The sequence below is a fragment of the Myotis yumanensis genome, unplaced genomic scaffold (assembly GCF_028538775.1).
Source record: "Myotis yumanensis isolate MYYU_CA2020_CCGP unplaced genomic scaffold, mMyoYum1.0.hap1 SCAF_8, whole genome shotgun sequence".
Lineage (NCBI taxonomy): Eukaryota > Metazoa > Chordata > Mammalia > Chiroptera > Vespertilionidae > Myotis > Myotis yumanensis.
In genome coordinates this window covers 6,553,186-6,564,152 of record NW_027223759.1, presented here as the reverse complement: position 1 = coordinate 6,564,152, position 10,967 = coordinate 6,553,186, and positions in this window count along the sequence as shown.

Below are 10,967 nucleotides of genomic sequence, written 5' to 3'. Positions count from 1 at the left end.
GGCATGTGCCCTTGACCAGAATCAAACCTGGGATCCTTCAGTTTGCAGGCTGACACTCTGTCCAAACCAGCAAGGGCAGTCACAGCTTTTTAACTGAATCTCAGAGTGGCATTCTGCCCTTTTCCCCATGTTCCGTTCAGTAGAAGGCAATCACTAGGCCCACCCATGCCCAAGGAAAGGAGATTACCGACGTGTGAGGCCAGCGGGCGGGAATCACCGGGGGCCTTTCGGAAGCTGTGTACCACACTGGGTCTGTCACAGTGTCCTTCCAAAGTGTACCATCGCTAGGGTGACTGCTTCCGGTCATTGTTAAGGACATTAGTTACTTGACTTCCTTTTTCAAGAAAAATGTAGGGATTCCTTAATGTCACTGTGCTCCCAAGAAGCAAGCAGGAGGGGAATGGCCTCTGCTTCAGTGACTGTGCTGATCCTTGACGTGGCACTTTGTCTCCAAACTGTTTGTCAAGGGAACCCTCTCTCTAATCCCCCTAAGTAGGTATAGTACCCTGAACATCTATCTCTCACTTAACACTGAAATGTGTTCCAGAATTAGCTTGCAAGGCACAAAGGCATTAAGCTAAAAGGCTATTAACATAACCTAAAAACACTGTGGGTAAAAGCGCTGTGTGAATTGTCTGTTAGCAGATTTCACACTGAAGGCACATTTGCTGTAAAATATAAAGCAGCAAAGATAATGGCTCTGCTATTCATTAATTTTCGGGTACTTCTAGGGGATGATTGGAAACGTGTAAGCATTTGTGGCTGGCACAGTGATGGGCCAGCGAGGGTTGCTACTAGCATTTACGAGGCCAGGGATCCCAAAGGCCCCATCTGGCCCAGGGTACAACTACGTCACCCTCAATACCAGTGCTCCCCCAACTTAGTGCTCACCTACTTCCTCTCCTATTGTTTCAGAATCATTTCTTCATCCATGTATTATTGGTGAAGCCAGTCATATTTTAAAATTATTCTCACAAGGGGTCACATAAACAGGCTCTACTACAGTACACGTCCCTTGAAAAGAGCTCTTACGAACTTAAGAACAAGAACTTTGCAATGTTGAATACGTGTTCCCTGGTTGTGTATTTTTCCAGGAGAGATTGCATGAAGGTGAGTTGGGGGGGAAAGTGCACTGATTTGAGGCAAATATTTAATTCTTTTGTTGTTAAACACACAAATGCACACACATGTTTTAAGCGATGGATCATTGCATCTACCTCTGGGTGGGGGAACCCTACTCACAAAGCTGGGGCCCCAGGACCACCATCACAGGACAAGATCTGCAAACACAGCACTACTGTATCACATAATTCTCTAGGTAGACAGTTTCTAGCGTACCATTTTCTACCTTTAAGTGCCTATTTAATGAAGCATATTTACATTTTATGGGAGTTTTATAATTTTCAAAAGTAAAACCATGAAAGCAGCCCTTCAAGCCCCAAAAATGTATCTGTGTTTATATTCAGTGGACGAGGCACTCCGCAAGTCTGAGAACTTTAAGAACTCACGTATCTTATAGTTAGGTTTCCTAAGAATTACAGGCATTTAAGCTCAGATCTTAATGACGAGAAGATGCCAGCAATAGAAAGATCAGAGGAGAAAACATTCTAGGGAGAGGGAGTAGAGCCTTGCCAGATGAGTCCACAGGGAGCCATGGAACTAGGGTACTTTCAATAGACTTAATTCTTTAGATCCTGGATTCTAAGCAGGTTAAGGAGAGACATGGTGACAGAAGGGAGATGATGGATACTGGGAAAGTGGTACAGTCACTGCACTGAAGGTCTTGATAGAGTGGAAGACTGGCTGAGTGGTAGGTAGCACCAGCGTTGGTGAGCTAAACACAGGGTGTTGAAGTAATGATTTCAGAGTGGTACCGTTTTTAGGACAACAAAGCCAAGGAAATTTGAGGAAGATGCTAGGGCTGTGGTCATATGAACTTATAGATGACCAGAGAAGGTTGCTTTGGGAACACACGGAGAGAGAGCAGAGCACTGAACTGTGTGTACTCCAAGCTTAGAGGTCAGCAAGAGCCCAAGATACCTCCGACACCTAGGAAAGAAAGAATGTGATAGAAGAAGTGGGTGTTTGAGGATAATTGAAGAAAAAAAAGCTTTGGAGGCGAAGAAGGAAAAAACTGACAACAAATGGCTCAAAAGCCATTGAAGGTAGATTTAAGCAAAATTGATGAGAAAAGTTGGCCACTTCAAAGGATCTATCATTCAAATACTTGAAGTAGACACATACTTAGAGCTGATTTATTAGCAGCCTCAAGTTTGGTTACAGGATTAGGATGAAGCTTTTAAAGAAGTAAGAGTAGTACATTTTTGTACACACACACACAACACAACAAGACCTTAACTATAATACAGTGACAGGCTTTATGGCCAGATGGTTTAACCTACAGGTGACAGATGGGAAAGGGCTGCAGAATGAACAAAAAGGGTGTGTGGAGCAAATATCTTAGTGGAACATTGGATACTTCCCAGTGGGCCTTCCACAGAGGACAAAAGACTAGAATCATTGAAATCCTGTATTGCTCTTTAAGTGAAAATGAAATTTGCTTTAACATAGTAACTTTTACTGAAGTCTCAATTTTTACCAAAAAAAAAATTAGAAAGCTAATTTGGGTTTATAATTCCCTTTTGAATTTCTTTTTTTCCAGAAATGCTTTCTCTAATTCTAAATCCATGTCCTGTTTTTATTATACATTTCTCTTCAGGCCCGAGGTGTACCACTTACTATTTTACTATTACTTAAAATCTATAAAACTGTGGTCAGAGGAACGCTACCTGATCACGGATTGATTTTCTGCCTAGCTCCTTTGCAAGGGTCTGCCCATTAGCATGTCAATTTTGATTAGACGGCTGGGCCCTTCGTGTTTGGCATCAGTGCTAACAAAGCCGATAAAGGGCTCGAAGGTACCATCTGAAAGCTTGCTTTGTGAGGTCACCACTGACACTAGAAATCAGATGGAGAGAACTCATTAACTTCCTGCAACATATTTCAGATACTGAGAAGGAAAAACGTTTCAGGGTGCCAACAATATTTCCTAGAGATGAGAACGTATTTTCTAATATATATGTTGGTGATCCACCCTCATATCCTTTACTGTCGGCCTCGTGATCTGATAGTGCAAACAGAGGTCAGCCTTATTAAAGTATTGGTTGTGGCCAGAGCTTTTGAACACCAAATAAAAATCGCCTTACTAACCTACTCAGGCTGCTCTTCGAATTGAAGTGAATAATCAAAGATCGAGGGCTAATTACGTGCTAGCCTTGCTCTGAGTGCCTGATGGGTATTCACTCAGTTCCTCCTTCCAACAGCCCCGGAAGGTGGGTACTCCTGTTATGCCCAAGAGCACACAGCTAACGAGTGGCAGAGCTGGGGCTCAAACCTGGTCAGGTGGTTCCATAATTCATCACCTTAACTACGAGGCTATAGATATGGCAAGGACATGCAAATTGCTTGATGTCATTTTTTCTTTCTTTTTGTAGCCTTTTAAAAATTAACAATATTTAGGGCCCTTTTTTTCTGTGACCAAAAATATTGGTCTACAACAGAAGGTTGGTAAATCATGACCCAAAAACCAAAACCAGCAGCCACTTTTAAAAAAAATGTAACAGGTTTATTGAAATATATTTGACAGAACATACATAAAATTCACCCTTTTAAAGTATACAATTCAATGGTTTTTAATGATTCCAAAAAGTTATGTAATCATCAGCACTATCTAATTTCAGAAACCTTTCATCACCCCAAAAAGAAGCCCACACCCATTGCTAGTCCTTCTCCAGTCCCCTCCTTGTCCCCTTCCCTTGCAACCACTGAGCTATGTCCTATCTCTACGAATGTGTCTATTCTGGATATTTCATCTAAATGAAACAATACAACATATGGCCTTTGTGACTGGCTTCTTAGCATAATATTTTCAAGGTTCATCCATGTTTTAGCATGTATCAGTACTTCATTTCTCTTTATAGCCAAACTAGAGGCCCAGTGCATAAAAATTTGTGCACTCAGGAGGGTCCCTCAGCCCGGCCTGTGCCCTCTCGCAGTCTGGGACCCCTCGGGGGATGTCCACCTGCTGGCTTAGGCCCACTCCCCGGATAATCAGGCCTAAGCTGGCAGTCAGACATCCCTCTGGCAGCCCGGGAGCCCTCGGGGGATGTCCACTTGCCAGCGGGAAGCAGGCCTAAGCTGCAGTCGGACATCCTTAGCGCTGCTGAGGAGGCAGGAGAGGCTCCCACCACCACTGCTGTGCTGGCAGCCGTCACCCTGGCTTGTGGCTGAGCAGAGATCCCACTGTGGGAGCACACTGACCACCAAGGGGCATCTCCTGCATTGAGCGACTGCCTCCTGGTGGTCAGTGTGTGTCACAGTGACCAGTCATTCCCAGTCATTCTGCTGTTAGGGTCAATTTGCATATTACCCTTTTATTATATAGGAGAGTAACCGATTGTATGGATATACCACAACGGATGGACATTTGAGAGGTTTCCGCTTTTGAGCCATTATAAATAATGCTGCTATGAATATTTGTGTACGGATTCTTGTGTGAACATATGTTTTCATTTTTTTGTATATATACATAGAAGTAGAATTTCTGGGGCATATGATAACTCTGTGTTTATCATTTTGAGGAACTGCCAAACTGTTCCACCGCAGCTGCCAAACAGTCCATCAGCAACGTGAGAGAGTTTGAATTTCTCCATGTCTTTGCCGATGTTTCTTATCTCCATTTATTTTTATTATGGCCGTCCTAGTGGGTGTAAAGTGGTATCCATTGTGGTTTTGATTTGCATTTCTTGTTCATAACTAATGGTATTGAGCATGGTTTCAGGTGCTTATTGGCTATTTGTAAATTTTTATTCAACCCTTTACCCATTTTATAATTGGGTTATTTCTTTTTTATTGTTATTATGTAAAAATTCTTTATATATTCTCTATATAAGCCCCTTATATATAAAGGATTTACAAATATTTCCTCCTATTCCATGGTTTTGGGTTTGTTTTTTTCAATTTCTTGATAATGTCCTTTGAGGGCATTATATTATGACATAATTATATTATAACACAACACTTTCTTCTCTTTGATTATAAGATGCATCCCAATTTTAGGAACATTAAATGTGAATGATAAAATATGGTAATATGTCAATATCCATTAAAATTAGGATTATACATATTCTTTCACCAATCAATCCCACTTTCAGGAATCTTTTTTTTTTTTTGTAGATGTTCTTTTTTAAAATATATATATATTTTATTGATTTTTTTACAGAGAGGAAGGGAGAGGGATAGAGAGTCAGAATCATCGATGAGAGAGAAACACCGATCAGCTTCCTCCTGCACACCTCCTACTGGGGATGTGCCCGCAACCAAGGTACATGACCTTGACTGGAATTGAACCTGGGACCCTTTAGTCCACAGGCCAACGCTCTATCCACTGAGCCAAACCGGTCAGGGCAAAACACTGATTTAAGCGACAGAATTGTGGGCAACCTTTGCTCTGAATTTATATTGTTAATTGTTTTTGCAATACAGTTTTTAAAAAGAAAAGAGAAGGGAATGCATAAATAGAAATTGGGAGGTAAATTAGCCATTCTCTATAGTGCTGAGTTAATACTGCTCATTAGAACCAGCTCCAAGCTCCATAGTTAAAGAGGAATAAAAAAAAAATTGGAAATGCTTCAATAAAACCCACATATATATAATTGGAGAATACATCCTTTTAGAGAGAGTGAAAGGAACTGAACTTAAACAACATAAAGGTTTCTCCAACTGCAAAATATGGAGATTTGAGTCAGTAACTTCTCATATCCTCCCAGCTCTGACATTTTAGTATTCTTAGGCTAGATCCGTTAGTCAACAGAGTAACTGCCAACCGCCCACGCCATCTGAAGCAGTGAGTCAGGCATAGGCAGATGCCGGGATAGACACAGAAGGCTGACGCGCCTTAGTCCTTCCACCCGAAGAGGGATTTCTTCCACACAGGAGACTAAGGAGATGGTTCCTTTCTCCTCGGAGCAAGGAAACAAATGTAGGATCATGGAAATTTATCTGGGGGAAAAAAGCATAGTAAATATAGAGTTGGTTAATACACACGACTCGTTGTCAAGTCCCTTGCCTGGACACTTTCAGAATTAAGACTGTTCACTCATTATTCCAGAATGGCCGTAGAGATGTCAGCGGGCCAATGTGCTCCACTGCTCAGAACCCTCGCAAGCACCATATCCACAGTGGTCTCCACAGTGTCCATGGGTGCTCAAACACATTTCCTCTCTCCCTTGAACAACCTATAGTGACTTTTGCATTCAGTGGCATTGAAATTCATCCTGTGTCTCCAAGCTGAAAACTAGACAGACATCCTAGGCTCCTCCCTCTCCTTTGCTATCCTTATCCAACTGGTTATGAAGTCCTGCCCTTCTGTGCCTTCTAAATAAATGTCTTTTGAACCAATTGCCTCATTTCCTTCTTGACAGCTCCTCTTTCAGACCCTCATTCTTCACTGCTCCTCTTTCAGACCCTCATTATACCTAGATTACTGCAATCGTATCCTCTTTGCTTGCTGTCTTGCCCTTCTTCAATCTTTTTTTCAAAATTGCTGCCAAAACCTATATATATATATTTTTTTAAAGTTGAAGCTCTTTAGCCTGAAAAAGTGTCTTCCCCATCTCTTCATCTTCATTTGCAATTACTTGCACCACTCACCCATCCTAAACTATAGACATTTTGGAAAGACTGAAATCTTCCTCTTTCTTATATTCTTACTTTTATTCATGTTAGTCCTTCTACCTAGACTACTCCTCTCCTGTATGCCGGTTAATGCTGGGGCTGACCAGCAGACCCTGAGCAGTGGATGAATGGATTACTTTGACATGTTTGCTGTGAAAGAGAGGCTAAGGGACGGCCTGGCCAAAGAGACCAGGCAGCCTCGATTGCCTGCCTCGTTAGGCTTTTATTGCAGTTTTTATCTTTAGATCAATCAGTAGGGTGAGTAATCTTGGGAGGACACATGTGTTTGCATTGTCCTCAAGGCAAGGGCACCCAAAGATTAGGCGTAAGGATTCCAGTAAACACTCGGGGGTCTGTATATGCACAGACTTGTTTGGAGAGGTCAAGGAATTATTAGGGGCACCGCCTTCGACATTCCCCTAAGTCTCCCCTAAGTCGGAATTCCGATAAATGGGGCAGGCGGCCTTCCACACACTTCCCTTTTACCAGAATGTCCTCCTCACAAACTTTCCAACCAAGTCTCGTGTGCTCCCCAACAGTTTAAACTGGTTCCAGACCCAGGTCAAATGTCACCTCTTCTCAAGTGTTTCCTAAACTTTTCCTAAACTCATTTCTTCCTCTGGATTTCCAGGGCACCCTGAATGTGCCAATAGCAGTGTTGATCAGACCACTTTCCATTGTAATTATTTGATTATATGTGTGATGGAGATGGAAGATTCCTGTGTCTAAACCCCTCAATCCCCATCTCCTCCCTGCCACGAGCCAAAAGGACAATCGGGTCCTTTCTGGGTGGAAGAACAGGGAATGAGAAGAGAGGAGAAAACTGAGGATCTAGCAAAGGTAGCTAAACCTACCAGTGAATGAAGAGCTCCGAGAAAGGACGTGCTGCTGCCAAGGCTGGGGAGGGTGTGGGAGGATGAGCATGTGAACCTTCTCAGTAATCAAAGTCTCTAAGTGCGGGGAATTGAGGTGGGACCCCATTAATACTTTTTAAAAAATAGAAATAGTGAAATATATCTGTAATTACGACTTGGAAATTAGGGTGCGCTTCCTATACAGAGATTAAAACACATTGAGCCCTAGGACTTCTTTAGGTTACATATGTCTGTTGCCTCCTTTTCTACTCCATGTTCGTTTCTCCAGTCCCTGACAGTGCCTACGTGACAATAAGTGAATGTATGAATGGCACATGCGTATGAGTATGTTGTCTCTGGCCCTTTTCAAGAAAATGCCCCAAGTTTCCAAATGAGCATTCAGGGACATTTCAAGGTGGTGTTATTTTGCTGAATGCACAAGCCCCAGTGGTCCTTGAGGTCAAGCAGTTAGAGGACGGCCCACTGATTGGGATGTAGCCAGAGGGGCCTGGGCAAAAGCTCAGGATGGAAGGACAATAACGAGAGTGAGGAAAATATGGCAGTCGTCAGGATAGCTATTAATGTGGTGCCAAGAGAAAGACAAGGCAAAGGCTTATCAAGAGTAAAACAAGCTGTGAGACCAGCAGCCAGGAGAGTCCACAGGACGATGTCCACGTCCCAGGTGCCCAATGAGGGAGATGTGTTCAGAGACCTGAGAGGCGGGCCTTCTTCCAGATGTCTTCTGCTGGGGCAGGTGTAGCTGTTTCAAGTCACTGGGTCAGGCTGTGCAGCATCTCCCTGCATAGTCCTCCCGCCCCCACACTGAGAGGAACAGTCCTGGGATCCGAGGTAGGTTTCACAGTGGGTAAAGCTGTTGGTGCTGAAGCACAAATCACATTAGTGCACTGGTAGTCACTGTGTTCTACGCTGTCCCAGGAAAGGGGATGCGATAGAGGTGATCTCTGAAGTGAGACACAGCCTCCCTGGTGTTCCAGCCTGGTTCTCCACTTTTCTGGCCAATGGCCTGTGTGGAACCAGGGCCTGGGGACAATTTCAATAGGGTCCTTAAAGAAATCCAATGTTCTCAGCCAACCTTCTCAGTTCCACATTTGGTCTTTTCTATTTTTCCATAGTTACTTTTCCTTGTGGGGTAAGACTTTTTCTTTAAATATAATTTATTGATTTCAGAGAGTAAGGGAGAGAGAGAGAGAGAGAGATAGAAACATCAATGATGAGAATCACTGATCGGCTGCCTCCTGCATGCCCCCCACTGGGGATTGAGCCCACAACCCGGGCATGTGCCCCTGACTGGGAATCGAACTGTGATCTCCTTGTTCATAGGTCGACACTCAACCACTGAGCCATGCTGGCTGGGCTTGGGGTAAGTCTTTTAAGTTGCTGTTGACTTGGTATAAGGAACAACATAAAACTGTGAGAATAATTTTTCACATCCTTAATTTTAGCACTTTTTATTATTAAATTTTTTTCCATATAGATAATTCTATTATAGTATCAGCTTTGGTTGCCATATGAAATTGAGTCCTACGTTATGGATTGCACACAATTATTTGGGTAGTTCGTTTTTAAAGATCTAGTTTCTACCAAATTAAATCAGGCCCTGGTATCATGTTTATGCAAATATTTTCCTTACTTGAGCACTCCCCACCTTCCATTCTGAGGAAATGAACATAACTGCACATTTTCTTTCTCTTTTTAAAGGCCAGCCCAGGCTGGTAACCCTTCAGGATCCAAGAACCTGGTGCAGAGGCCTAACAGGGGCCCTGAGGGAACTTAGGGGTCAGAACTAGCTTTCTCCCAGTCAGAAACGCCAGGGGTTACCCTCTGCAGGAAGTGAGGGCGGGGCCCTTGGGGTGGGAGAGGTTTCCTGGCCCAACCTCCTTGGGAGCACTCACCCCTTACCTTCTACCCAGGAGCCAGGCCCTGGGAAGTCCCTTCACTTACAAAGAAGACAGGTCGCTTGCTGTGGGGATTAGAGAGCAGTGGGCTGTGTTTCTAGAATACTTGGGAATTCTTTCCGGGTGAGTGTTCTGAGCACACCAATGGTTTCTTTGATTGTTAAATTATGTTCCTATCAGCCATAACTAGAAGCTCCAAAGTGGAACCAGCCGGGAGACAGGTAAGACAAGTCAGGACGCTGGCCACATGGAAGCACAGGCGAGGTAGAGGCAGAGCTGCGGCAGGCGCAAGTTGGGAGGGGCTGTTATGGCCACTGAACTGCTGTGGCTGGATGCTGCATGTTCTATCAGAAAGGAGTGTAGGAAACTAGGGAGCACATGGACTAATTTGCATGCCCTTCTCTGCTGCCCTCCCTCTCAGGTGTGCGCCTACCCCACCCCATCGCTCCTGGCCCTGCACTGGCTGAGAGCAGCACCCTCCCCCTCGGTGGTAACTGTTGGTTTCCTGCTCTGTCTTTTCCATCAGGACCAGATTGTGACCTTCTTGAAGGCAGAGACTGAATTTCGTCCCTATAGCTACAATGATTGGCATGGTACCCAGAACTTAGTGGACGAAGAGTGAATACATGGCCCTAGCCTGTTTGGTTCAGTCGATAGAGCGTTGGCCTGCAGACTGAAGGGTCCCGGGTTCAATTCCAGTTAAGGGCACACACCCGGTTTACAGGCTTGATCCTCAATAGGGGGTGTGCAGGAGGCAGCTGATCAGTGATTCTCTCTCATCATTGATGTTTCTATTTCTCTCTCCCTTTCCTTTCTCTCTGAAATCAATATATATATATTAAAGTGAATACATGAATGCAAGTAAAAATTAGTGCATGGATTCATGCATCTGTGAGGGAATGAATGAGTGAATGAGTATTGATAAGAAGACATGGGCAATGTATTTGTCCTTCTCTAGGACCTGAAAGGAACCATCCTCCTGCCTTGGGGTGATGACATGTAGTGTCTACTTGAGCAGTTTTTCTATAAGGTAAGGATGCTTATAAGACAGGTGTTCACGACGTGGAGAATGCCTGTGTGTATGAGGGACATCCTGAGACCCAAATAAGCACATTCCTCCTTTCCTCTCTTAGGAATAAACCCCCGTTACGCAAGGTAAAGGAAAATAAGAGTATGAGGCGAGGCCTTCATCACAATGTCTTTTGAAGGGAGAGGCACATTCTCTAACTTAACTAAGTGCCTGCGTGCACAGCATGGGGAGCAGGTAGGGAAACAGGCACGCTTTCTCATCGTTCGTAGGAGCGTAAGTCGGTGCAAACATTTTAGAGGTAATTTCGGGAATACTTACCAAAATTCAAGATGCACATACTATCTAACCAAGCAATTCCATTGCCAGGGGTCTGTGTCCTAGAATGCTTGCATAACTGCATAGATATGAATGCAGAAAGCTGTGACTTGCAGC